The 25,999-nt window shown below is 47.6% G+C and overlaps 1 long non-coding RNA gene across 1 annotated transcript; it reads left to right on the forward strand.

Moving 5' to 3' along the window:
- Window positions 1-2,697: 2,697 nt before the first annotated feature.
- LOC122458244 lies at window positions 2,698-23,667 on the forward strand. Its single transcript, XR_006278168.1, has 3 exons — window positions 2,698-2,709; window positions 13,671-13,676; window positions 23,541-23,667. It is a non-coding gene; the product is annotated as an uncharacterized LOC122458244 (long non-coding RNA).
- The last annotated feature ends 2,332 nt before the right edge of the window (window positions 23,668-25,999 follow it).

Consider the following 25,999-nt stretch of genomic DNA (forward strand, 5'->3'; position numbering starts at 1 on the left):
CAAGGAGTCTGAGGCAGACCAAGGAAGTGAAGCCATGTCACCCAGATTCAAAGCTAGTGCCATCACCCTTAGACCATCCTTTTTCTTTACATGAGGAACTCCACAATTTGGACACATTCAGCATCCCTTATTTAAGTGACAGTGCCATTCGAACTACAGCCTCACACAGTGCAATGACCATTACTCTAGGATAAGGAAGCTTTTGTTTTTAATTAAAGAATAAGGTAGCAATTGGGGATTGGTCCTGCTTTGAGCAGGGGGTTGGACTAGATGACCTCCTGAGGTCCCTTCCAACCTTGATATTCTATGATTCTATGATTTCAGAGTAGCAGCCGTGTTAGTCTGTATTCGCAAAAAGAAAAGGAGTACTTGTGGCACCTTAGAGACTAACAAATTTATTAGAGCATAAGCTTTCGTGAGCTACAGCTCACTCCATCGGATGCATTTGGTGGAAATCTCTCCTCTGTTTTTTCCACCAAATGCATCCGATGAAGTGAGCTGTAGCTCACGAAAGCTTATGCTCTAATAAATTTGTTAGTCTCTAAGGTGCCACAAGTACTCCTTTTCTTTTTATGATTCTATGACTGGATTGAAATGCTTTTTTTGATCTGAAGCTCAAAGCAGAGAGCTCACGAACAACCAGAATGCCTAACCAACCATTTGTTGTGCTGGACAGCACGGAATTGGTCATAAAAAGCCAAGAGATAGGGTTGTTTTCTGCAGCTTGCACCCAATTAAGGGTTGGATGGGTTTTTTTATTTATTTTTGCAATTAGGGACCCTATTTAGTAGGGAAATTGTTTAGCAAGGAACTGATGTGAAGTGTAACATCAAACTTATCACTCATCTTGAAGAGGGAAATCAGACCCAATTCATCCTGTGAAGTGTGACGCAATCATTTTTCTCCAAGACCTGATTAAAACTTCCAGCCAGATCCATCGCTATTAGATGCTTTCATGTTTTATAAAATTTCTCTCTGCCCGAGGACACATTGTTATTTAAAAGGAGAGAAGCAGTTTTCTCCCTCTCTCATCTGGAACAATCAGATGGTAACTCATTCAAATGGAGAGATTTACCAGAAGCGATTACACTGAAATCATTTCCTGCCTTCACGAATATGTTTCCATAAACAGGTTTATCCGTCCCTCTTTTTCTAGTGCAATTTTGGCGAGCATATCAGTCAAATGCATTACATTTTCCTTTAAAGTATTCAAAGAACATTCTAGATTGGAGCCAGATCTGTTTGCTGTTTCGGAGATACTGATCAGTCCCATTCAGATTTTGTTGTCTACCCTTTATGTTCTCTGACCTCTGCATAAATCAGCATTTTCCCCTCCACATACTTTGGAAATGGGGAGATCGCTTTTTGATTTTGCTACTACAATGTTCAGTTATTTCTGCCATAAGCCTCCACTGTGGAGAAAGATTTGACTTTGGATGCTGTTGTCTTCTTGCAGTCAAAGAGTGTGTCAGGCAGCAGCCATTTAAAGAGGATGGGCACGTGGTTAAGACACTTGCCTCCGACACAGGAGAGCTGGCTTCAATTCCCACTTGAACATGTTACTTACGTGATTTAGCAGCTTGAGTCCCATGTTCAAAAGTGACTTAAGTCCTGTCAACTTTCATTGAGATTTAAGTCACTTTTGAAAATTTTCCCCCTTAAGTGATTTAAGTGCCTAAGTACCTGCGCCGCTTCTGAAAATGGGACTTAGGTGCTTTTGAACATTTTATCTTTACTCTGTGCCATACTTCCCAGTCGGCAAAATGGTGATAACACCACTTCCTTTTCTCCAACTATTGTCCAATGAGACTGTCATTCTTTGGAGCTTAGTCTGTGCCTGGACAGCATCTAGCACAATCCTGCATCACGTTTGAAGGCCTCTTGGTGTTCCTGTAACATAAAGTTCAGTTCCAAGGCAAATGGTGGAAGCCCCATTGTTCGGGACTCAAACACCATAAGGAACAACCTTGCTTCGATCAGGAGATGGACTGGGTGACCTTATAGGATCAGAAGTCACAGATGGAAAAAGACCTAAAAGGTGCCTGTTGTGTCCCTCGAAAAAGAGAAGAGACAGGGCTGAGCTGTAATGAATATACAGGGGGTTCTGTATCAAGACTGATGGTCACAGAGAGATCTTATGGTTCTTTCTATCTCCCATACTGTCCCAGCCTGGTGTCACCACAAAGGGTCTCCTTAAGTCCTGTCCTGTCCTTGGGGAAAGGACTGTAGACCACACTACATCGTTCCCGTCTTGTAACCTTCATATGACTGGAAGCCTCTACAGAGATGCCAGGGCTTGCGTCAGCATGAAAATGGAACTTGCTCCCAGAGGCAGCTCCTTGGTGTCAGGCTTGAGGCATATGAGCAGGGCAAAGCAAGGGGAAGCTTCAGTGGGTGTTGTGCTTGTTTTGTGGCTAGATAGAGGTCTCCAGTCTCCAGAGCTGTCAGGCAGGTGTCTTTCACGAGCATTAGTCATTTCTGAAAAATATACATTTGAAATTCAAACCTGTCAGAAACGTTTGTCTGCATTTTCTTCCCCATCATTGCTGCCTGTGAAGGAACGAGTGCAAAATTAGCCCCGCTCCTCGGGAACCAGCCTTCTGCTCCATCAGCTGAAGGCTGCCAGGTCTGTTGCTTGTGGCATCATAATAATCCACTCTTCTGGATACAGAACATGGGCTCACAGATGACAGATAATGACATCACTGTGTCATCACCCTTTATAGCACTGTCATGCTAAGAGGCCCCCATTGTGGAAGGGGCAGTGACTGTATATGGACGGCCCCACGGTGTTTATAATCTGAATGGACGAGACAGATGAGAAAGCAGTATTCTCCCCATAAGGAGAGATGGAAGATGGAAGATTCAGTGGCTGTCACAGTCACAGAGGAAGCCTATGGCATAGCTGAGATCTGAATCCAGATCTCACAAAAGTGGCGTGTTGCCATAACCACGAGACCGTCCTGCCTCTAGCAGGTAGCATGTAGTGTCTGGAATGAGATTTAGGGCCTGAATTTCAGAGGTGTCGAGTCCCTGCCTTCAAGTGGAGTGGGAGGCACTCAGCCCTTCTGGGAAAGGGGTGCAAGGAATCAGGCCTTTAATTTAATCTGGAGGTGAATTAGAAAAAGGCCAACTGCTTTATGAAGACACTCCATTCAATTAGATGAGCAGGGATGTTGTCTAAGCAGCGTGATCAATTCACACTCTTTTTCCCCAGAACTCCAATCACACCCCTCTCCAGGATATTGAGTCACACTATATACAGCCAGAGAAACATGTGGTCATCAGAACAGCTGTCACTAGCTGACCTAGTAACTACCGAGGTTTCATTCACTGCTGCATGGATGATCTTCCTTACTGTACACCAGTGCAAATCCACAGTAACTCCGTTAACGTCAGTGGCATTACACAGGTGCAACAGAGAGCAGAGTCCGGCCCACTGAATGCAGCAGTCCTCAGAAAGACAAGGCTGCTCAGGAAGGAGAACGGGTCTGGCAAGTCAATATTCACTATTGATTTAAGATCTGACTGAGAGTCACAGGAGTTTTTTGACAGCCTTTCCAATTACATATTGATTTTTGGCTGGAAAATTCACACACAACAATAGTTAACAGGCCAGATCCTCAGCTGATGTAAATCAACATAGCTCCATGACTTCAATGGAGCTATGACAACTTACACTGACGGAGGATGTGACCCAGTGAATTTAGAACGGCTGAAGGCGACTGAACACAGCCTCGCTCTCCTAGAGGTGGAGTAGTACAAGCAGCAGAGCAAGTGTTCCATCTATAACGCCCACCAATGGTGTGCCTCTGACACTCCCTGCAGACACCACTTCTAGAGGCAAGTTCAGTCTCTGGAGCATTCAGCTCTTGGGCTCTCTGCTGAGAGAGCAGCAGTTAGTGCCAGCTGAGTTGCCAGTGGGTTTTGCCATGTCCTAGATTGGACGGAGACCGCCAAGTCCTGTCATACAGGACCCTTGCAATTAAATACTCCTGGGGGAATTCTGCGCCACTGCGCAATGCAGAATTTTGCAGAAATGACTCTTGCTGAGCACCTCCCACTGCCATGGCAATGAATGAGATCTGCAGGTGCTCACTTCTCCTTAGGTGCTGGGCAGAAGCTGGGGACAGGGATGCATCCTGCCCCAATCCCACAGAGCAGATGGGGAGCCACTCCATGGAAGCACCAGCCCTATAACTGCAGTCCTGAACTGGAGCCTTGACAGTCTTCCAGGAAAGGAGTCTGTTTACAGGGATTCAATGTGATTCAATGGCATTCACCCTGAAAAACAGGAAATCATTCCAGGATTGTAACCATGTACCCCAATGATATGGCTCTATTACTCAGGGGGAAGAAGACCCCCCTCCCTTTACCCCCAAAATGCTGCTATGCAGGAATGCCTCTGTGGAGCAGCTCTCTGCACAACACAGAAGGTGTCACCCATCATTCCTTCCCCCCTCATCCAGTCCCCTCCCTTGAGCCCCACTGACTGGCAGAGCCACCTTTACTGCTGAAATGGAGCCTGGGCCTGCCCCTAGCTGCAGAATGATGGAGCAATGGGCATTGCATTGCCATCTAATGGCTGCCTACATCTAAATGCATATTGGGGTCACCTGGACTGTGCATCCCTTGGTGTTTGCTGGCAGGATGGCCCAAAGGAGCAGGGAATCAGTAGATGAAAGAAGGTGCATTTCAGCAGGCAGGGGATGTAACTCTGAGCTCGTCACCTCCAGATTACACTGGGCCGATGATCGTTTGTGCATATATCCATGACATGGATTTGTGGGGGGGGACATAATTTGTGATTGTAACAGGCTGGCAGTATCTGCCTGAAACTCACAACCTGATTGGCAGGCATTAACCCTGCTGACAGAACAGGTAGATGGTTACCTAGGCTGGATACAAGAGACATGTGATGGACTCTCTGCAGATAGAACGAGGAGTCCTTGTGGCACCTTAGAGACTAACAAATTTGAGCATAAGCTTTCGTGGGCTAAAACCCACTTCATTGGATGCATGCAGTGGAAAATACAGTAGGAAGATATATATATACACAGAAAACATGAAAAGATGGGTGTTGCCATATATAACTAGAGTGATCAGTTAAGATTAGCTATTATCAGCAGGAAAAAAACCAAACCTTTTGTAGCGAGTGACAGGGTCAGGCCAGATGGCTACAGGAGAGGAATCGAAGGTAGATACATTAGTTCCAGGTTAAGCAGGTCCCTTTTCCCTGGGTAAGATAACAGGGACTATTCCAGAACACTCAGGAACTTTCTAGAACTAATTAAGGCAGGCAGGCTAATTAAGACACCTGTAGCCAATTGGGAAGCTGCTAGAATTAAATAAGGCTAATCAGGACACCTGGTTTAAAAAGGCTGTCACTCCAGTTAGTGACGGGTGCGTGTAAGGAGCTGGGAGTGAGAGGACATGCTACTGTAGGACAGAGGAGTACAAGCATTATCAGACACCAGGAGGAAAGTCCTATGGTGAGGATAAAGAAGGTGTTGGGAGGAGGCCATGGGGAAGTAGCGCAGGGAGTTGTAGCTGTCGCACAGCGGTTCCAGGAGGCTCTCTAGACAGCTGCAATCCACAGGGCCCTGGGCTGGAACCCGGGGTAGAGGGCGGGCCCAGGTTCCCCCCAAACCTCCCAACTCTGGACCCAACACAGGAGGTTCCACCAGAGGGGAAGGTTTCTGATCTGTTCCCCAACCCACATGGTGGATCAGCAGAAACTGCGGGGATCGTTCTTACTATTTTTTTTCCCATGCTGGCCAGTGATGACGTTATCTGAGTGAACGGCAGATTTGAGCCACGAAAGTGGCCAAACTGAGGGCTACTGTGAATCTGTGAGGTGAGCAAAATCCGCCAATAAGCGCAGGACCCACCAAGGTAGAGGAGGAACTATGTATGGCTACTTCAGCCTTTTCATGTTCTCTGTATGTGTGGGTGTATATATCTATATCTATATATATCTTCTTACTATATATTCTATTCTATGCATCCAGTGAAGTGGGCAGTAGCTCACAAAAGCTTATGCTCAAATAAATTTGTTAGTCTCTAAGGTGCCACAAATCCTCCTTAAGTTTTGCTTGATAACCTTGAAAATGTTTGCCCTGAACTAGTGAACTCAGGTGCAGGAATCACACACATCCCCACAACCCCCGCCCATCCAGAAGGACTAATCAAAATCAGATGGGCCATCAAGAATCACGGCAATACTGCTTAATGGCCCTGATGCACCTGGGAAATGCTACAAGAAAGCTGTGGGCTTGGAAGCTGAATGAAGGAAATAGAGCGAAATCACAGGAAAATTTCCCATCTCTTTGACGGTTTGAACTCTGAAGGGCCCGAGACAGTAAACTGAGGCCAGAGATCCCGGGGCTGCCTCAAAAGACACTTTGAATTGACAGCTCACTACAACTCTGTCACGTTTAAGATTTAGCTGGTAATTCACTGGTGTGTATGTTTGCTTGCTTTAACCAGTAAATCACTCTTTTTTTTTTTTCCCCTAGTTAATAAACCTTTAGGTAGTTTTATTACAGGATTGGCTACAGGCATTGTCTTTGTAGGATCTGGAGAAGCAATTGATCTGGGATAAGTGACTGGTCTCTTAGGACTGGAAGTAACCTTGTGGTATGATTTTTGGTGTAAGGGACCATTATCACTAAGGCGATGTCTACACTGGCAACTGAACTGCAAAACTTTTGTCATTCAGAGGTGTTAAAACACACACACACACACACACACACTCCCAAAAGGCAAAAGTTTTGCCTATGGCAAGCGCCGGTGTGAACAGCGTGTTGTCGGCAGGAGCGCTCTCCGGCCGACAAAGCTAATGCTGATCGTCGGGGGTGGTCGTTTTTTGTCAGCAGGAGAGCCGAGAAACAGTGGCTACATGGCGCACCTTTTAGTAGCACGGCTGTAGTGACACAGCCATGTCGGTAAAACTATGTAGTGTAGACAAAGCCTCAGTCCAGTTTTGTCTGGGTGGCAAGACAGGCTAGAGAGCTCAAGGGGACTGTTTGTGACTCCATGGTAAGACTGTTACAGTAATCCAGGAGCTCGCACTGGTTACTGGCTTGGTGAAATCTGGTTGTAGAACACACCACCAACTTGGGGTGTCTGCCCTGCTTTTGACAGTCTGCCCTGAGGTCGGCATTCACAGTCATGAGCCATTCCGGCCAACATGACACCATGGTCCACAGAGGGGGCTGAACACAGGACAGGCAGCATCAGGAGCACCACTTGAGCTGCATGCCTTTTTTAGGTGGGAGCAAGCAGGTGCCTGGGAGAGTCATTAGATCCAGCTACTCGGAAATAGGATGGTGCAACCCCACTGCTAGCAGATTGGGTCTTTCTCCACATTGAGTGGACAATCTCCTCCAATGTGGATCACTGATACTTCCACAGGTTTCAGAGTAGCAGCCATGTTAGTCTGTATTCGCAAAAAGAAAAGGAGGACTTGTGGCACCTTAGAGACTAACACATTTATTTGAGCATAAGCTTTCATAAGCTATAGCTATAAGCTATAGCTCACTTCATCGGATGCGTTCAGTGGAAAATGACTGTATTTGCATCCAATGAAGTGAGCTGTAGCTCACGAAGGCTTAAGCTCAAATAAATTTGTTAGTCTCTAAGATGTCACAAGTACTCCTTTTCTTTTTGATACTTCCACAGGCACCAGTTTACAGAGATAGCCCTTCAGCACAAGCAGAAGAGATTTATGGGATTCAAACCTTGCTGTCAGCCCAAGTGGGGTCTGTTATAATCACATTCACTAAGCCAGCGTGATTTCTGCATGCACCGAACCAGCTGAGCTGGGGCGACACCTATGATTTGACTGGCTTTTTGTGGGTCTATGAGAGACCCTTAGGAGTACATTGAAGTTGGATTTTTGATAGTTGTCATATAACCTCATTGCATTAACAGAAATAGACTTGGCAATCAAGAGAGCATATCACTACATTATTAGCCAAGCAGGCTTTACACAATATGACAGTACATCCTTCCATTACTGAACCAAATTTCCCATAGGAAGCAGATGCATGAATAAGCTAATGAGACCTGCACGAAAACCAGCTGCAATGCCAGAGTCCCAGCCACTGTAGAACGGTTCCAGTCTGGTAGGAAAAGTTCTTTGGTTTCTAAAGGTCTTTCATTGACAGTCCAGCCAGGAATGAAGAAACAATCGCCGCCATTTATGTACCCTGCTTTGTGCTGCTGCAGGACCAGGGGAAGCACAAGTTAGCACAGGGATGACATTCCCATGTACTGATCTAGCATTGATGGGCAAATATGAATGGTCTCCTCTGCAGAAGGAAGGGATGGAAAGCTGGTGAAGCAAGGGGCATGGAAGGGTAGAGTGCCACCCTTTTGGCTCCATAACCCTGCTTCCTCTGTACCTATGGAGTTTTGTGGGTTGGTAGTGGGAACACAGGAGCCTCCCTGGTCCATGCATGGACCATGCTGGCAAGCAGACACCACACACTGCAGTAGAATGGTAATAAAGAGAGAGGAGGCCAAACCACAAAAGGTTACATCCTCCCACACCACACACAGGTGCCAGGGTGATCGGTGTAATATGAAAATCCAGAGAGAGCAGATACGATCAAGCTTATCAAGAGAGGAGAGAGCGCCAAGCAGCCGAGCTTAGCTCATGGGGAGCTCCACAGGGGCACGGGCAACGGGACCCAATTACACAAGGCCACAGCCGTTCTGTTGTCACACTATGCAGCTGCTACTGCAACAGCCTCTGCTACACCAGGGGTCAATGGCTGGTAGATCTGCTGCACGGTGGTCCCCTTTGCTTCCCCCACCCACCAAAATCCAGCTGCAGAGTTGAAACACAGGGTATGTCTTCACTGCAGAGTTAATTAGATTAGCACCTGGCTCTGAGCAGCCAGGTTGCCCTAGCTCAGCTGTGAGTTGACATATGGTAAAGCCCTACCTGAGTGACCGTGTCCTCATGGTTCTGTGTCGCTAGGACTTCTAAGAGCACCTCACATGGTTCTTAGCAGTGCAGTAAACTCAGACGCCCTAGGGCTCTTTCCCAGTGGATTGTGGGAGAACTCCTCTGTCCTGGGCACACACAGGGGGTGGGGGGGAGGCATTGACTGTCAGCACTCGGTGGTTTTGATTGTGCCCTCACTGCCAGAGCAAAAGCAGCACCCGGGCTCTAACCAACCCCCAGCAGGGTCAGCTAGGCTGGATCTAAAGCACCACCGCACTCGGGAGAGAAGGTTTTGTGCGTGGACAGGAGGGGGAGTAGGGGCAACAGCCAGATAAAAGTCTAAGTTAACTCTGCCGTGAAAATGTACCCACCAGGACTCAGATTTGGGCTCTGTGCTCCATAGGCTTTTCAGACCTTGTGTGGCCTTCCCGAGCCAGGTCCCCACCTGCTCCATGGCAGTGGGAATGACCTGGTTCTGCAGCATCGAGAGCTCCGTGGCTGCTGGGAAGCAGCAGGATTTTCTCCTTTAAATTCATCCCTAGCTTAACCTCACAGATGGAATTACACCCAGTAGGAATCTGTTTCCATATCTTGAGACAACCAGGGAGCAGCAAGTTGCAAGGAGAAATCAAAGACTCTCCAGCTAACAATTTCCCAAGCCTGCATCTCAGAGATCTGAAGTGCTGAAGACTTCAGATTCGGTCCTGTAGGCCAGCCCCACCAGGCAGGAAAGGTCTCTTTACTAGTGCTGTGTCCAGCCTAGTCCCAGTGGGGAGAGGCTTCCATACCTGCAGTCATGGGACTGAACTAAGGGGTCTCTATTGATATCTAGGGCCCAGCTCTACACGTTGCTGGCACCTGGCAAGGCACTGAGTGCTCTCAACTCCCATTGTCTTCAAGGAGCATGGAGGCTGCTCAGCCACTTGATAGGATGAAGCCACCGGAGAGAACTAGGGCAGATGAGTAAGCAAGAGTTACCGGCCTGCCCAGGCCCCGGAGTCCAGTAGTTATCCCATCTGGGGCTTGTTTAATAGGTTGCAGGTTTAATTTCTCAGAACAGCAAATCTCCTATTTGTGGGTGCTAATTGGCAGCTCAGTAATTGAGTTACTGGAAAGCTCCAGAGCGGGGATGCAATCAAGAATCTCAACTCCTGTCTGAAGGGAGGGGCGAAGGTCATTGTTATAACCGGGAGGGACGTCCCTTTATATCCCTGCTCCATTGGCACCAGGATCCTTTGCTAATTCCTTCCCAGCTCGAGTTTGGGATGATTTTTAGGATCGTTAGTTAATTAACACACTGAGCAGAGGAAGTGGCCCCTTCCACAAGCTGGCTGCTGGCACTAGGGCACTAGGGCCATGAGCGCAGGCAGGCTGTCTGGGAACGAGCCACAGGGAACATCATTCCCTGCAGCCCTCTGGGCAATGGGGGAGCCATGAGGGATGCTCAGAGGGAAGCCATTGGTCATCGCATGTCCAAACGCCTGCTCAGGGCATTTTTGCTTGCTGGCCCTTGGTCTCAATTACAGATTGGTGCATCTGGGTGCTAGTTCTATTGAATCCCATTCAACCCACAAGTAACCTCCATCTCGGAGTAACCTCTCCCCATATTCATTATCTCTGGCCCTGCTTTCACTCTGCTCGGGGGTGTGGAAGGAGTCAAAGCACTGTGCTGGCCTCCTCCATTGCAATTTCATCCTCTCCTGCTTCACCTTTCCTCTGTTTCTGACTAGCTAATGCTACATCTCCTCCCCCTTCCCCCAGTAAATCCATGCTGCATTTCCTCCCCCATCAACTTGGACTAGATGACCTCCTGAGGTCTCTTCCAACCCTAATCTTCTATGAACTCAAAGAGCTTCCTGTCTAAAAGACTAGAGGCACATATGGGGCAGGGAACATCGTTTAATACGTTTGTACAATAGCTTTATCACCACCCAGACTCCAGTCCTTCAGTGTCAGCCCAGGCTCACGGGTGGGAGACTCAGCCCTCCAGCTGCGTCCTGCCAGAGTCAGCTCCTCCCAGAGTTATCCAAGGGATGAACAACATGGAAAGAACAGCACAGCCACCACAAATCCACTGTGAACCTCCCTTTCCCTCTGCAGGCCAGAGCAGAGTTAAGCACCCACAGGCCTGCTACTGGTAAGAGTTCTGCAAGAACGGTGCAGCGTCTAACCCTTTCCCTCTGGGGACTCAGCCAGGCTATGGTTTTGCAAGCTCCACTATTGCACAAGCGGAGGTGGTTCTCCTCCCAGAGCTGCCACCAACTGAACAGGGCTTTTCTCTTTTAAGGCCCTTCCTACAGGTGTGGCAAGGCGGCGCTGCTTGAGCCCATAACAGTTCCTTACTCACTTCCTGTACATTCCTTCTTCTCCTACCCTCAGTGAACTTGGAGAACAATTGATCACTGTCCTCTTTATAACAGCCCTTATCATATGGCATAGGCGCCGACCCTGCTCCACCGGCAGCCCCTCTATCAGCTCCCCCCACCCCCAGCATCAGCAGACCCTGCAGATCAGTGTCTTCCCCCTTCCTTCCCACGCCACCTACCCTCTGCAAACAGCTGTTTCGCGGCATGCAAGAGGCTGGGAGGGAGGGAGGGGGGAGGAGCAAGGATGCAGTGCGCTCGGGGGAGGGGACAGGAACTGGGCGGGAAGAGGCGGGGCCTGGGTGGAAGGGGGTTAGGAAGAGGCAGGGCAGGGGTGGGGCCTTGGGGAAAGGGGTGGAGTGGGGGCTTGGGGCAGAGCTGGGGGTCAAGCACCCCCTGGCACTTTGGAAAGTCGGCACCTGTGTCATATGCAAAGATTTATCACATCCCCCTTCTTTTCTTAACACTAAAACATGCCACGTTATTTAATCTTTCCTCACAGTCAGGGTTCTAAACCTTTTATCATTTTTGTTTCTCTCCTCTGGACTCTCTCCAGTTTGTCCACCTCTTGCCTGATGCACGGCACCCCAGCTTGGATACAGTAATGCAGCTGAGGCCTCACCAGTGCAGAGGACAGCAGGACGATTACCTCCTGAATCTTGCATACAACACTCCCGTTAATAGACTCCAGAATGATATTAGCCTTTTTTGGACTGCATCACATTGCTAAATCATATTCAATTTGTGATTCACTTTAACCCTCTCATCCTTGTCAGCAGTACGACCACCTAGCCCAGTTATTTCCCATTTTCATCGGCTTGTAAGACTGGAAGAGACCCTCAAGAGGTCATCTAGTCCAGTCCCCTGCACTCATGGCAGGACGAAGTATTAGACCATCCCTGACAGGTGTTTGTCTAACCTGCTCTTAAAAATCTCCAGTGATGGAGATTCCATAATCTCCCTAGGCAATTTATTCCAGCGCTTCACCACCCTGACAGGAAGAGCAGAAGAATTACTTCTTGTGTCTTGCTTACAACACTCCTGCTAATACATCCCAGAATGATGTTTGGGTTCTTTTGCAACAGTTGACTCCTATTTAACTTTTGATCCACTATGACCCCCAGGTCCCTTTCCGCAGTACTCCTTCCTAGGCAGTCATTTCCCATTTTGTACATGTGCAACTGATTGTGCCTTCCTAAGTGGAGTACTTTGCATTTGTCCTTATTGAATTTCATCCTATTTACTTCAGACCATTTCTCCAGTTTGTCCAGATCATTTTGAATTTTAATCCTATCCTCCAAAGCACTTGCAACCCCTCCCATCTTGTATCATCCGCAAACTTTATAGGTGTACTCTCTATGCCATTATCTAAATCATTGATAGATATTGAACAGAACCAGACCCAGAACTGATCCCTGGGGGACCCCAATCTAAACACTCTTCCAGTTTGACAGCAAACCACTGACAACTTCTCTTTGAGTATGGGCTTTCAATCAGTTGTACACCCACCTTATTGGAATATCATCTAGACTGCAATTCCCTAATTTCCTTGGGAGATTGTCATAAACCTTACTAATATCAAGATATATCAAATCTCCTGCTTTCCTCTTATCCTCTAGGCCAGTAACCTTGTCAAAGAAGGAAATTAGGTTGGTTTGGCATGCTTTGTTCTTGACAACCCATGCTGGCTATTCCTTATCTCCCCATTATCTTCTAGGTACTTACAAATTGATTGTTTAATCATTTGTTGCAGTATCTTTCCAGGTACTGAATTTAGGCCAATTAGTCTAATTCCCCAGGTTGTCTTTGTTTGCATTGTCAAAGATAGCTACCGTGTTTGCCTTTTTCCTCTGGGACTTTGCCCATCCTCCAGGAGTTCTCAAAGGATATGTCTACACTACAAAATTAGGTCAATTTTATAGAAATCAATTTTTAGAAACCGATTTTATACAGTCGATTGCATATGTCCACACCAAGTGCATTAAGTCATCGGAGTGCGTCCTCACTACCGTGACTAGCATCGACTTACAGAGAGGTGCACTGTGGGGAGCTATCCCACAGTTCCTGCAGTCTCCGCTGCCCATTGGAATTCTGGGTTAAGCTCCCAATGCCTGATGGGGCAAAAATATTGTCGTGGGTGGTTTTGGGTACATGTCGTCAGGCCCCCCTCCCGCTGTGAAAGCCATGGCAGACAATCATTTCGTGCCTTTTTTCCTGGGTTACCGCCATGCAGACGCCATACCAGGGCAAGCATGGAGCCCGCTCAGCTCACCGTCACCGTACGTCTCCTGGGAGCTGCTGGCAGATGCGGTACTGCATTGCTACACAGCAGCAGCTCCTTGCCTTCACAGCAGATGGTGCAGTAGGACTGATAGCCATCATACGTCTCCTGGGTGCTCCTGGCAGACCTCAGTGAGGTCGATCAGGGACATCTGGACAGACATGGCTATCCTCCTCTTAGAGCACCAAATGGGAGCCAAAGACTCCAGGTCATTCTCTTTTTTAAGTTTTGTCTCATGGAGATTCAGTCCTGCCTAGAATATCATGCTAGCTGGAGGCTTCTTGCCTCAGGCTGCTCTCCCAGCCGGTAGCGCTGCGCGCTCGAACCTACCCCAGCCTACCCCTTGCTCCCATGGCTCATGAAGCCTGGACAGTAATAAGGAGCCATTCAACTACAGGCTGAGCAAGTGCAGAATGTGCCTTTGCACATTTAAAAGCTCGCTGGCGATGTTTGCTGACTAGGTCAGACCTCAGCACAACCAACATCCCCATTGTTATTGCTGCTTGCCGTGTGCTCCATAATATCTGTGAGAGTAAGGGGGAAGACGTTTATGGTGGGGTGGGAGGTTGAGGCAAATTGCCTGGCGTCCGATTTTGAGCAGCCAGATTTCAGGGCAATTAGAAGAGCACAGCAAGGTGCGCTGCACATCAGAGAGGTTTTGAAAACCAGTTTCATGTCTGGCCAGGCTTCGGTGTGACAGTTGTGTGTGTTTCTCCTTGATGCAAACCCGTCCCCTTTGTTGATTTTAATTCCCTGTAAGCCAACCACCCTCCCCCCTTCGAAATAAAGTAACTATTGTTTTGAAACCATGCATTCTTTCTTTATTAATTAAAAAAATGAGATAATGGACAAGGTAATCTGGGTGGGGTGGGGTGGGGGAGGAGGGAAGGACAAGGCCACATTGCTTATTGTAGCCACACTAAAAATCAAACTGTTTGAATGACAGCCTTCTGTTGCTTGGGCCATCTTCTGGAGTGGAGTGGCTGGGTGCCCGGAGACTCCCCCCTCTCTACCCCATGTTTTTGGGCATCTGGGTGAGGAGGCTATGGAACATGGGGAGGAAGGTAGTGGATCCATGGTTATACAGTGGATGCAGCAGGAGTCTGTGCTCTTGCTGGCTTTCCTGCAGCTCTATCAGATGCTTCATCATGTCCGTTTGCTCCCGCATTAGCCTCAGCATCGTATCCTGCCTCTGCTCTTTGCGCTCACTTAATTCTTTCCTGGCCTCTGCCACTTAATGCCTCCATGCATTACGCTGTGCCCTATCAATGTGGGAGGACTGCATGAGCTCAGAAAACATGTTATCGCAAGTGTGGTTTTTTTCATCTTCGAATCTGCAATAACCTCAGGGACGGAGATGATATGGGAAGTGTAGAAACATTCTACACTCTACGATTCTGGAGGGACTGCATGGTCACCTGTGCTGCTGAGTGCTGCTGAGTTCACCACGCTGACCAAACAGGAAATGAAATTCAAAAGTTCCCGGGGCTTTTCCTGTGTGCCTGGCTAGTGCATCGGAATTCAAAGTGCTGTCCAGAGCGGTCACAATGGAGCACTCTGGGATAGCTCCCAGAGGCCAATACTGTTGATTTGCATCCACACTACCACAAATTCGACCCTGCAAGGTCGATTTTAGCGCTACTCCGCTCGTTGGAGTGGAGTACAGAAGTCAATTTTAAAAGCCCTTTAAGTCGACAGAATGGGGTTGGTTGTGTGGATGCATCCATTTTAAAATTGACCTAACACTGCTAAATTCGACCTAACCCCGAAGTGTAGACAGGGCAAAGATAATTGCCAACAGTTCTGCCACTGCTTCAGCTAGTTCGTTAAGTACCCTAGGATGAATTTCTTTAGGCCCTATGGACTTGAATCTAAACTTATCTAAATATTTTTTAGCCTGTTCTTCCCCTATTTTGGCTTGTGTTCCTCCCCCCTTCTTGTTAATATTAGTTGTGTTGAGTATCTGGTCACCATTAACCTTTCTGGAAAAGACTGATGCAAAATAGGCATTAAACATCTCAGCCTTCTTGATGTCATCAGCTACTAGCTCTCTTTGCCCATTAATTAGAGGGCCTCCACTTTCCTTCATCTTTTTCTTGTTCCTAAAGTAATTAAAGAGCCTCCTCTTATGTCCCTTACTCTGTGCAACTCAGTTTGTGTTTTAGCCTTTCGGATTTTGTCCCTACACACTTGTGCTGTTCTTTTGTTCTTCTCCCAAGCAATTTGTCCATGTTTCCACTTTTTGTAGGATTCCTTTCTGATTTTCAGAATATTAAAGAGCTCCTGATTGGAAGAATAGTAAGAGGCCAATCCTCTCCCTCTTTTCTTCGCACTGGTAGAGTCTGCAGTTGTGCCTTTAATATTGTCTTCTTGAGAAACTGCCACCACGCCTGAACTATTCTTTGCCTTAGATTTTCTTAGAGCCATGCATGGCCCCTGCAACATCAATCAGTGAAATCTTTGGAGAAGCAAAAGGGGAAGGAGACAGCCTAAAAGATGATGCCTCTTTCATGTCAGCTTTACACTTGCATGACTCTCCTTAGCTTCTAGGGAAATGGGTCTGATTTACATCAGCGTAGGGTTCCTGGAGTCTAAACACCACTGGCTTTCTGCAGATCTTCATTGAAACCAGCCCATCTCCCAGTGGAGTTGATCCTAAGGGGACCGGCCATGTCCTTCCTCATGTTCTTGTTTGTCAAGAGGAGCCATCACCTACCCACTGCAGGAGAAACAAGCACTGGCTGTTATGTGCTAACATTAGAGCTCAGGAGATCAGTCGGGGCTGGCTTGGAGATGTCCAAGATTTAGAAAAAAGGATACTGGTTTGTTCAAAGAAAGAACAGGAGTATTTGTGGCACCTTAGAGACTATGCTCAATTAAATTTGTTAAGCTTTTGTGAGCTACAGCCCACTTTATCAGAGACATAGAATGGAATGCATAGAATGGAACATATAGTAAGAAGATATATATGCACATACCGAATGTATATAGATCTCTTCTTACTACATGTTCCATTCTATGCATCCGATGAAGTGGGCTGTAGCCCACGAAGGCTTATGCTCAATTAAATTTGTTAGTCTCTAAGGTGCCACAAATAGTCCTGTTCTTTTTGCGGATACAGACTAACACAGTTGCTACTTTGAAACCTGGTTTGTTCAATAGAGTTTGTGAAATTCTTTTGCTGGCTTCTACTTTTGTGTAACTTTTATGTCTATTGTGGAGACCCTTGGGGGCTAGGTCATAAGCAGGATTTGAACCCAGAACCCTTACATCTAAAAAGCCCAGGCCTCTACTGCCAGAGTTAAAAAACTAAGTGTAAAAGCCCGGCTCCATTGAAGCCAAAACTCCCATTAGCTTCAGTAGGGTCAGGATTTCCTCTTAAACCTGTTAGTGTGAAGTACCAGCAGACTCATAGACACAGTTATTGAGTTAACGAACAGAGAGGCTCAAGCTGAGAGAGGTCTCAATCTTCTGTTTCCCCCCCCCCCACTAACTCAAATGTAACCTTCTGCTTTGTGCTTGAGATGCGGTGTGCTAGGGTGACACCCATTTACATAACTGAGTACCAAAGAGACACCCGCACCTGCCTACCATCTGTGCTTCTTTCAGCTACATCGTAAAGAGACCCAGAAATAGCCAGGATGGAATGCCTCAATTCACTATGAGCATGATGACCAGGTGTGTACCCCTGGCTAGCTGTACACACATGCATGTAGTCCTGTCTAGACCCACACTTGTGCTCCCCACACACACCCTAGCCATAGACATTGCAAGATATAGGACACCACAAACACCGATAAAGAGTCTATACACCCTGTACACACACAATTACTGCTTATGGATTCTTTGCAGGACTACATTGTATCTGAATTTCCAGCCTTTAGCTTAACGCTGGCTTTGTCCGAGTGTCTGTCATGCTTATGCAGAGATCAAGGTCTGCAGGAGATCTATCTGATGGTCCAAGAATGAGAGCAAGCCGAAATAAAGACAGCACGCACATGGTGGGCGGGTGTCTTTGTTTGCATCAAGCTGCAGCCACAATACGGCATCTGTCCATGCAGCAAGAAGGCGACACTTCTCTACATCCATAGGTGCTGACTTTTGGTTTTGCAGGGGGTGCCCCACTACAGCTCCATCCCCTCCCCTGAAGCTCTGCCTGAGGCCCTGCCTCCCACTCCACCTCTCCCTGACCCAGCTCCGCCCCCTCTCCCGAGACCCCCCCTCCGAGCACCTCTCGCCCACTGTTGCTCGCTCCTTTCTTCCCCCTCCTGCCCTAAGGGCAGTGAGCAGGGGAGGGGACAGAGAGGAGTCATTGGCAGGGCTAGCCCTGCTCAAGAGCTGATTGGTTCGCGCAGGGCCAGCTGCTGAACAGCTGATTGATAGCCAGCCCCAGTGCTGCCACAGCAGCCACCCCAGCCAGCCCCATGGGTAATGAGCACCCCCTGATCCCTCACAGAGTCGGCACCTATGTCTACATTGAAAGATGGAGCACAGAAGACATAACCGATGCAAGTTCCATGCACTGCATTTAGCTAATCTGTCTGTTAATCACCAGAGTGGGTGCCAGGGACCTTTCCTGACTTCTCTCTGTACATTCATCTGCATTTTAATGAGTACTTCAAGGGAAACATATTAGTTATTCACAGAGTGGAAAAGGCCTTTGCATACTTATTAGCACTCATTAGAGGGAAGAGAGTTGCTGAAAGAGTGAGAGGTACAAAGGGACAGATCTCTGTTGAATGGCTCCAGAAAGCACTCCGTCAGCCCTCCGAGCTGACGTGGTACCAGTCTGAGCTTGGATGGAGGCTGGACCCCTGCCTGTAGGATCCTGGCCCAGATGAGTGTGCATACATGACATCAACATCCTTGCACACTCATGGGCTTAAACATGGTGTTTGGTAGTGTAACAACCACCACTATGGGGTGTCAGCAGGGATTGAACCCCAGGAACTTCGGCCCCACAACACAGCCCTCTATAATTTGTGCTAAAGGAGTAACTCCATTAGCTAGTAACAGTAGTAGGCACCTATCTTCGCTCACGCCCAGCCACTAGAGCAGTGGTTGGCTACCTTCGACACACGGTCCATCAGGGTAATCCGCTGGTGGGCTGCAAGACATTTTGTTTACATTGACTGTCCGCAGGCACTCCCGCTTCCCCCCTCTCCCCCCCGTATAGCTCCCAGTGACTGCTTCAGGACATGCATCCGATGAAGTGAGCTGTAGCTCACGAAAGCTTATGCTCAAATAAATTTGTTAGTCTCTAAGATGCCACAAGACCTCCTTTTCTTTTTGCGAATACAGACTAACAGGGCTCTACTCTGAAACCTGCTTCAGGACACAATCATTTTTTTAAAGCCAAATCCTCAGCTGGTGTAGATGGACATAGCTTCATTGAAGCCAAGACAGCTACACTGATTTACAGCAACTGATTATATTATCTAGATAAATATCAGGGGTCCCTATCCACACTGGTCAGAGAAACTGAGCTGGTACCCTGACAGCAGCAGGGCATGTACATTAGAGAGGGTCATATATACCTGACCCTCCCTAAGGTAACTGTGGATGCTCTCATTAACCTTACCCCTCTTCTCTCTGGAAAGTCTCCATCTCATTACAGCCATTAGTTTGTACTATGTGCAAACTGTCCAACTGAATGCACCAGAGCTTCAGAGATGCCAACGGCAACGAACCCCTGTGCGTCTGGCTGACTTGCCAGCCTTGCAAAACTCAGCAGTGAGAGGTGAGCCAACAGCTGCTGAAGTGATGCTGAGCCAAGCTAGCAAAGGCACTTATCATTACTGCCTACGAGGACCAAATTCACAGAGACCAACAGTACCAAGCAAATTCTTGTTGGGCCAGATCCTTGGCTGGTGTAAGTTAGCATAGCTCCACTGAAACCCATGCAGCTACACTGATTTATATCAGCTGAGGATCTGGCCCAGTGAGCCCAATTCTCTTACTTTAAACTGATTTTAACGCCATCATCATCTGACTTTTCCTCTCTTGGGGCTGCACCATGGGAGTTTTGTTATTAACTTAGATGGGAGCAGGATTAGGCTCTTACAGAAGTGTAAGTCAGGAGTAACTGAAGCTAATGGTGTTACCCTGGTGTCAAATAAACTGCAACATTAGAATCAGGCCCATTGACTTCAATGGGATTATTTCTAATTTACACTGGTGTCAGTGAACAGGGAATCAGGATGAAAAGATGAAACTGACCGGTCTAGTTTCACTGTCAAAGCTGAGTGAAGGGCGAACTTTAAACAAGCCACCACCAAGGGTGACAACTACCTTATAAACCAGATCTTCAGCTGGTGTAAATCAGCACATCTCCTTTGGAGTCAATGGTACTTTGCTGACTTACACCATGTCAGGATCAGGTGGGTTGTGTTTACATGCTCTAGCATCACATACCAGACATTCATTTAAATAGGTGTATAGCAAAATATACATCAGCCTTGGTAATCATGACACTTTTGTTTTCATACAACACATGGGACACACTTCTGCTCCAAATGAGGTGGATTTAAATCCAGAGTGACTGCTCTGACTTCAGGGGAGTTACACCAATGCATTTGAAGTAACAGAAGAATCTGACCCATTAAATTCATCCGTAGTTGAATACATACAGAGTAGGTGAAATTTACTCTGTGCTTTTACCCCAACCGATCACCATCTATGCATCACTTAAATCTCACTCCAGGATTATTTTTGAGAGTTGCCCTAAATGGTCCAATGGTCTTTTGCTGGCCCTCTGCACAGGAGTGAGTGTCACCTAATAAGATCTGGGAAACATACATTGACACAGATCAAAGGTATTTAGGCTCCTAACTTCCACTGAAATCAATGAGCATTAGGAACCCAAGTCCCCTTGTGGCTACAGACCTTTGTTTGAACTCAACACTTCTCTGTTGAATTTATTAACCTCTTCATCATCTGGACCCATGGAAAAGAAGCCCTTGAGGAATTCGACCATGATTTCAACAATTTCCATCCCACCATCAACCTCAGCCTGGACCAGTCCACACAAGAGATCCACTTCCTGGACACTACGGTGCTAATACACGATGGTCACATAAACACCACCCTATATCGGAATCCTACTGATCGCTATTCCCACCTACATGCCTCTAGCTTTCATCCAGATCATACCACACGATCCATTGTCTATAGCCAAGCGCTACGATATAACTACATTTGCTCCAACCCCTCAAACAGAGGCAAACACCTACAAGATCTCTATCATGCATTCTTACAACTACAATACCCACCTGCTGAAGTGAAGAAACAGATTGACAGAGCCAGAAGAGTACCCAGAAGTCATCTACTACAGGACAGGTCTAACAAAGAAAATAACAGAACGCCACTAGCCATCACCTTCAGCCCCCAACTAAAACCTCTCCAACGCATCATCAAGGATCTACAACCTATCCTGAAGGACGACCCATCACTCTCACAGATCTTGGGAGACAGGCCAGTTCTTGCTTACAGACAGCCCCCCCAAGCTGAAGCAAATACTCACCAGCAACCACACAACAGAACCACTAACCCAGGAACCTATCCTTGCAACAAAGCCCGTTGCCAACTCTGTCCACATATCTATTCAGTGGACACCATCATAGGGCCTAATCACATCAGCCACACTATCAGAGGCTCGTTCACCTGCGCATCTACCAATGTGATATATGCCATCATGTGCCAGCAATGTCCCTCTGCCATGTACATTGGTCAAACTGGACAGTCTCTACGTAAAAGACTAAATGGACACAAATCAGACATCAAGAATTGTAACATTCAAAAATCAGTCAGAGAACACTTCAATCTCTCCGGTCATTCGATTACAGACCTGAGGGTGGCTATCCTTCAACAAAAAAACTTCAAAAACAGACTCCAATGAGAGACTGCTGAATTGGAATTAATTTGCAAACTGGATACAATTAACTTAGGCTTGAATAGAGACTGGTTTGGATGAGTCATTACACAAAGTAAAACTATTTCCCCATGTTATTTCTCCCCCCCACCCCACCCCACCCCCCACTGTTCCTCAGACATTCTTGTTAACTGCTGGAAATGGCCTACCTTGCTTGTCACCATGAAAGGTTTTCCTCCTTCCCCCCCTGCTGCTGGTGATAGCTCATCTTAAGTGATCACTCTCCTTACAGTGTGAATGATAAAACCCATTGTTTCATGTTCTCTGTGTGTGTGTGTATATAAATCTCCCCACTGTATTTTCCACCGAATGCATCCGATGAAGTGAGCTGTAGCTCACGAAAGCTTATGCTCTAATAAATTTGTTAGTCTCTAAGGTGCCACAAGTACTCCTTTTCTTTAATGTGCTGAATGTTTCTCCGGCAGTCACAGAAAAGGGTCAGCTTCCTCAGGGGATGAAAATAATAATTAGGACAAACAATCATTATTACTAGCAGAGCCTAGGAACCACAGTAATGGACCAGGAACCCACTGTGCTGTGCAGGCAGCACAGAGCAAAAAGTTGGCCCCTGACCCAAAGGGCTTACAATGTCCATTAAACGAGTAGAGGTTCTCAAGCTCTGACCTACTGAGTCCTTCAGGGTAAAGCACTGAATGAAATACTCGTAAAACCAAACAGTAGGGAGGGAAGTTGGAGGGTGGGAGGTGTCCAAACCTGGAGAGGATCTCCCTCTTGAGAAGTGGTTGGCAGGAGTTCCAATTGCTGTATCTGGCCTACAGTTAACACTGCCTTGCATTTATCTAGCACCTTTCCTCCCAAAAAATAGATCCCAGCTTTCTTTGGAATTTTGAACCCACCTGTTTCCAGTGTCCATCATCCACTCAGATTTGCGGGACAGGGTCAGCCTTTTGTCTTTGGGCTGGTGGGCACCTTCACCCTCCTGAGACTCATCCAAGGGATGTTCTCATCTCCAAGGCCACCTGACCCTACTGACCACCTCTTCCCCCCACAGATTTCTGTTCCCATCTCTCGGCCTTTCACTCACCACGCTATAACCAGCCCATGTAGGCAGTTCTCCTGTGCACACGCACACAATATTTAGTGCCTGATCCAAGGCTCATTGAAGTCAGCAGAGACTCCTGTTGACTTCCATCAGCATAGGATGGAGCCCCTCTTGCTCACTTCGAGCACTAATATCTCTGTTCTACAATCAGTCTAGCACCTAATGCACTGGACTGGACAAACTGTGTTCTAGTCCTGGCTCTGCCACTCACCTGCTATGCAGCCTTGGGTATGTCACTTTCCTTCTCTGAGCCTCTGTTTAACCTCCCACCTGTCTTCTCTATTTAAACTGTCAGCGCTTCAGAGCAGGAACGGTCTTCCACCATGGGCGTGTCTACATTGCAGTTGTGCTGGGTGTGTGATTGCAGCACGTGCTAGCTCAGGTACGCCTACTTTAATCTAGCTAGCCCAGGCATAGACAGCTCAGCAGGGCAGGGCAGGGCAGGGCAGGGCAGGGCAGGGACAAGCCTGCCCGGTACTTACTAGGGTGGCTAAACCCATACTGAAGTCCACGCTCCTGCAGCTTCATTGCTGTTGGTACCCGAGCTAGCTAAATTGCATCCGCTGAAGTGAGCTGTAGCTCACGAAAGCTTATGCTCAAATAAATTTGTTAGTCTCTAAGGTGCCACAAGTACTCCTTTTCTTTTTTAGCTAAATTAAAGCTAGCTTGGGTCTGTCTACCCTGCAACTTGCAACAGCTGTCTGTCTCCTGCCACAACAGGGCCCTGATCCTGGTTGCAGCTGTCACGGAGCGCACAGGCTCAGTGCCCTACTGGAACCACTCCAAGTGGAGTTCAGACAGGACCCTCGTGCAGTGTGACAACCCCCCCAGGGCACATTCTCCCTAGGGCAAGCCTCCTTGGGTCTGACCTTGAGCGTTCAGCACCCCTGTTTACACCATAAGTGCCCCACAGTGAGTCCGCCTGAATGGGACACCTGGGGCAGGAGTGCTGGAACAATTTTTATAGTGGGGGTGCTGAAAGCCATTGAAGCAAACTGTAAACCTTGTATATCATGGAAACCAGTTCAAGCCAGGGAGTTCTGCAGCATCCCATGCACCTCTAATTCCAGCATCTATGCTGTCCTCAAAGGGCCCTGCAAACTTTGCAGTCAGCAGTGACTCTCAGCTACCAACGTAGAACAGAAGGGTTTATTAATCGTCTGCAACACAGCGTAGAATAGATCTTGCTAGCACAGAAAGTAGGGACACTCAGCAAAGTCCATCTTGGGGGGATCCAGAGCCCAGAGTTCTCCCTGAGTCCCAAAACAGGAGACTGACTCGCTTTCTGTGCTGCCCACCCTCAGTCACGCCCAGTTGCCCCTCATCTGTCCTTTGTCTCTTTCCCAGGTAAAGAGATCACCTGGCCTCCAGCTCTGCCTTTGTTCTCCAACACCTCTTGGAGAGGTGCAGAGAATGGATTCCAGACAACAATTGCCAGGATACAGAGAGTGTCAGCCATTGTCTGTGCCCAGGCAGTCAGACGGCAGTCACACCTGCCCTTTAAGGCAGTGGTCCCCAACCTTTCTGTGAGAATAGCATATTCCTATTCCCAGAAGACTGTGGCGGGCGCCAGACACCCCGCCGCCGAAATGCCACCAAGAAACGGCAACGCTTTTCGGCAGTGGTTCTCCAGCCGAAATGCCAGCAAGAAACGGCAATGCTTTTCGGCAGGTGGTTCTCCAGCGGCCACACTCGGCCGCAGCATTTCGGCGGCACAGTGTCCTGCAGGCGCACACAACTGCCCTGGTGGGCACCATTGCGCCCGCGGGCACCGCGTTGGGGTCCCCTGCTCTAGGGGGTCTCTGCAACAATCTCACACTGTTGTCCCACCACCTAGATACTTGAGTAAACACATGAGGAAAGTGAGGCACACACACTATTCAGACAAAACATTAAGAATATTCCCACTTTGTCACAGGGGCCTCTAAGCACTCCTGCAATATAAATAACACATAGGTTCCTCTAAAGCACCCATCACCGGGGTATCTGAGCACCATATTTTCCAGAGCAGTGGCTGAAGCTTCAGGTCTCTATTAAATAAATCCCAGTTTGGGTATGGCAAGATAATAGAATAGATAATGGAAAGCAAATCTACGGGATGAAATTTGAGGCCAAAATCCTGAAACACACTGAACTGAAATTTACTGCCCATACCTGACAAGTCCCTAAAACAACTCTCCCATGGAGGATAATCATTTCCATGAATGTGTTATTTCAGCATCTGAGTTAAGGACCATGATGAAGTTTAGTGATCCATTTAGGGAGGATTTTTTTTTTAAAATAATCATGAGGCTCTGAATATCAGATCATGACATGTATACCTGGGTATTTCATCCACATGGCAAGGCTCCAGGCAAATTCAGAATGACTGCAGCTTGGTGAGTAAGGTACAGTATGATAACAAAGAACAGTATATCCCTGCTCCTGGCCTCTTCTTTATGCTTGGAAAACCAGCACCATGTAGGCGATAAAAATGCATCCGATGAAGTGAGCTGTAGCTCACGAAAGCTTATGCTCTAATAAATTTGTTAGTCTCTAAGGTGCCACAAGTACTCCTTTTCTTTTTGTGAATACAGACTAACACGGCTGCTACTCTGAAACCTGTCATGTAGGCGATGTCCTTGATTTCTCCACATCACCCATCCAGTAGCACAGTTAATGTGTATTTAATGCAAACTATGTCTATTATTCTCTGCACTAGGTGCAAGGAGGGGCTCAGAAACAGCTGCAGAGAATTTCACACAAGGAAACAATACTCTGAGATGCAGATTCAGGTTTTAACACCAGCTGCAGTTTTTAGTACTGTCGTAGCAACAGAAAATGTATCGAATTTGAAATGGCTCCTCAGTGCCTATGTGAGAATCTGTCACATGTAGGCCATGGGGTGTTTTGTAAAGCATAAAGGGGTTAAACTAATGTAACAATAAAGCATCCAGCTTGAGCATTTATTTCCTGCAAAAAACTTTTTTGCTTTCATTTAAAATCTAACAGAAAAAATACGTGCCTGGAAAGTCCAATGTGGCTGATATTTTTCTGTCATTTCCACACAGTTCCCTCCCCCCCCCGCCCTGCCCCGCCCCGCCCCCAGCCCAGTCTGTCCACTGATCTTTGCTTTAAACACAACCAGGATTGGAACAGCTGGGAATGCTGCAGATCTGGATACCTCTCGTCATGGCAGTCAGCCTCTACACTAGGGGATCTCAAACTTTATTGCACTGCGACACCCTTCTAACAACAAAAGTTACAACACAAGCCCAGGAGAGGGGCCCCCAAGCCTGAGCCCACCCAAGCCCAACTGCGCCGGGTGGGGAGCCCGAAGCCAAAGCCCGAGGGCTTGAGCCCCAGCCAGGAGGCCTGCAACCTAAGCCCTGATACCCAGTGCTGAAGCCCTCATGCTTCAGGTTCA

The sequence above is a fragment of the Dermochelys coriacea genome, chromosome 19, assembly GCF_009764565.3.
Source record: "Dermochelys coriacea isolate rDerCor1 chromosome 19, rDerCor1.pri.v4, whole genome shotgun sequence".
Classification (NCBI taxonomy): domain Eukaryota; kingdom Metazoa; phylum Chordata; order Testudines; family Dermochelyidae; genus Dermochelys; species Dermochelys coriacea.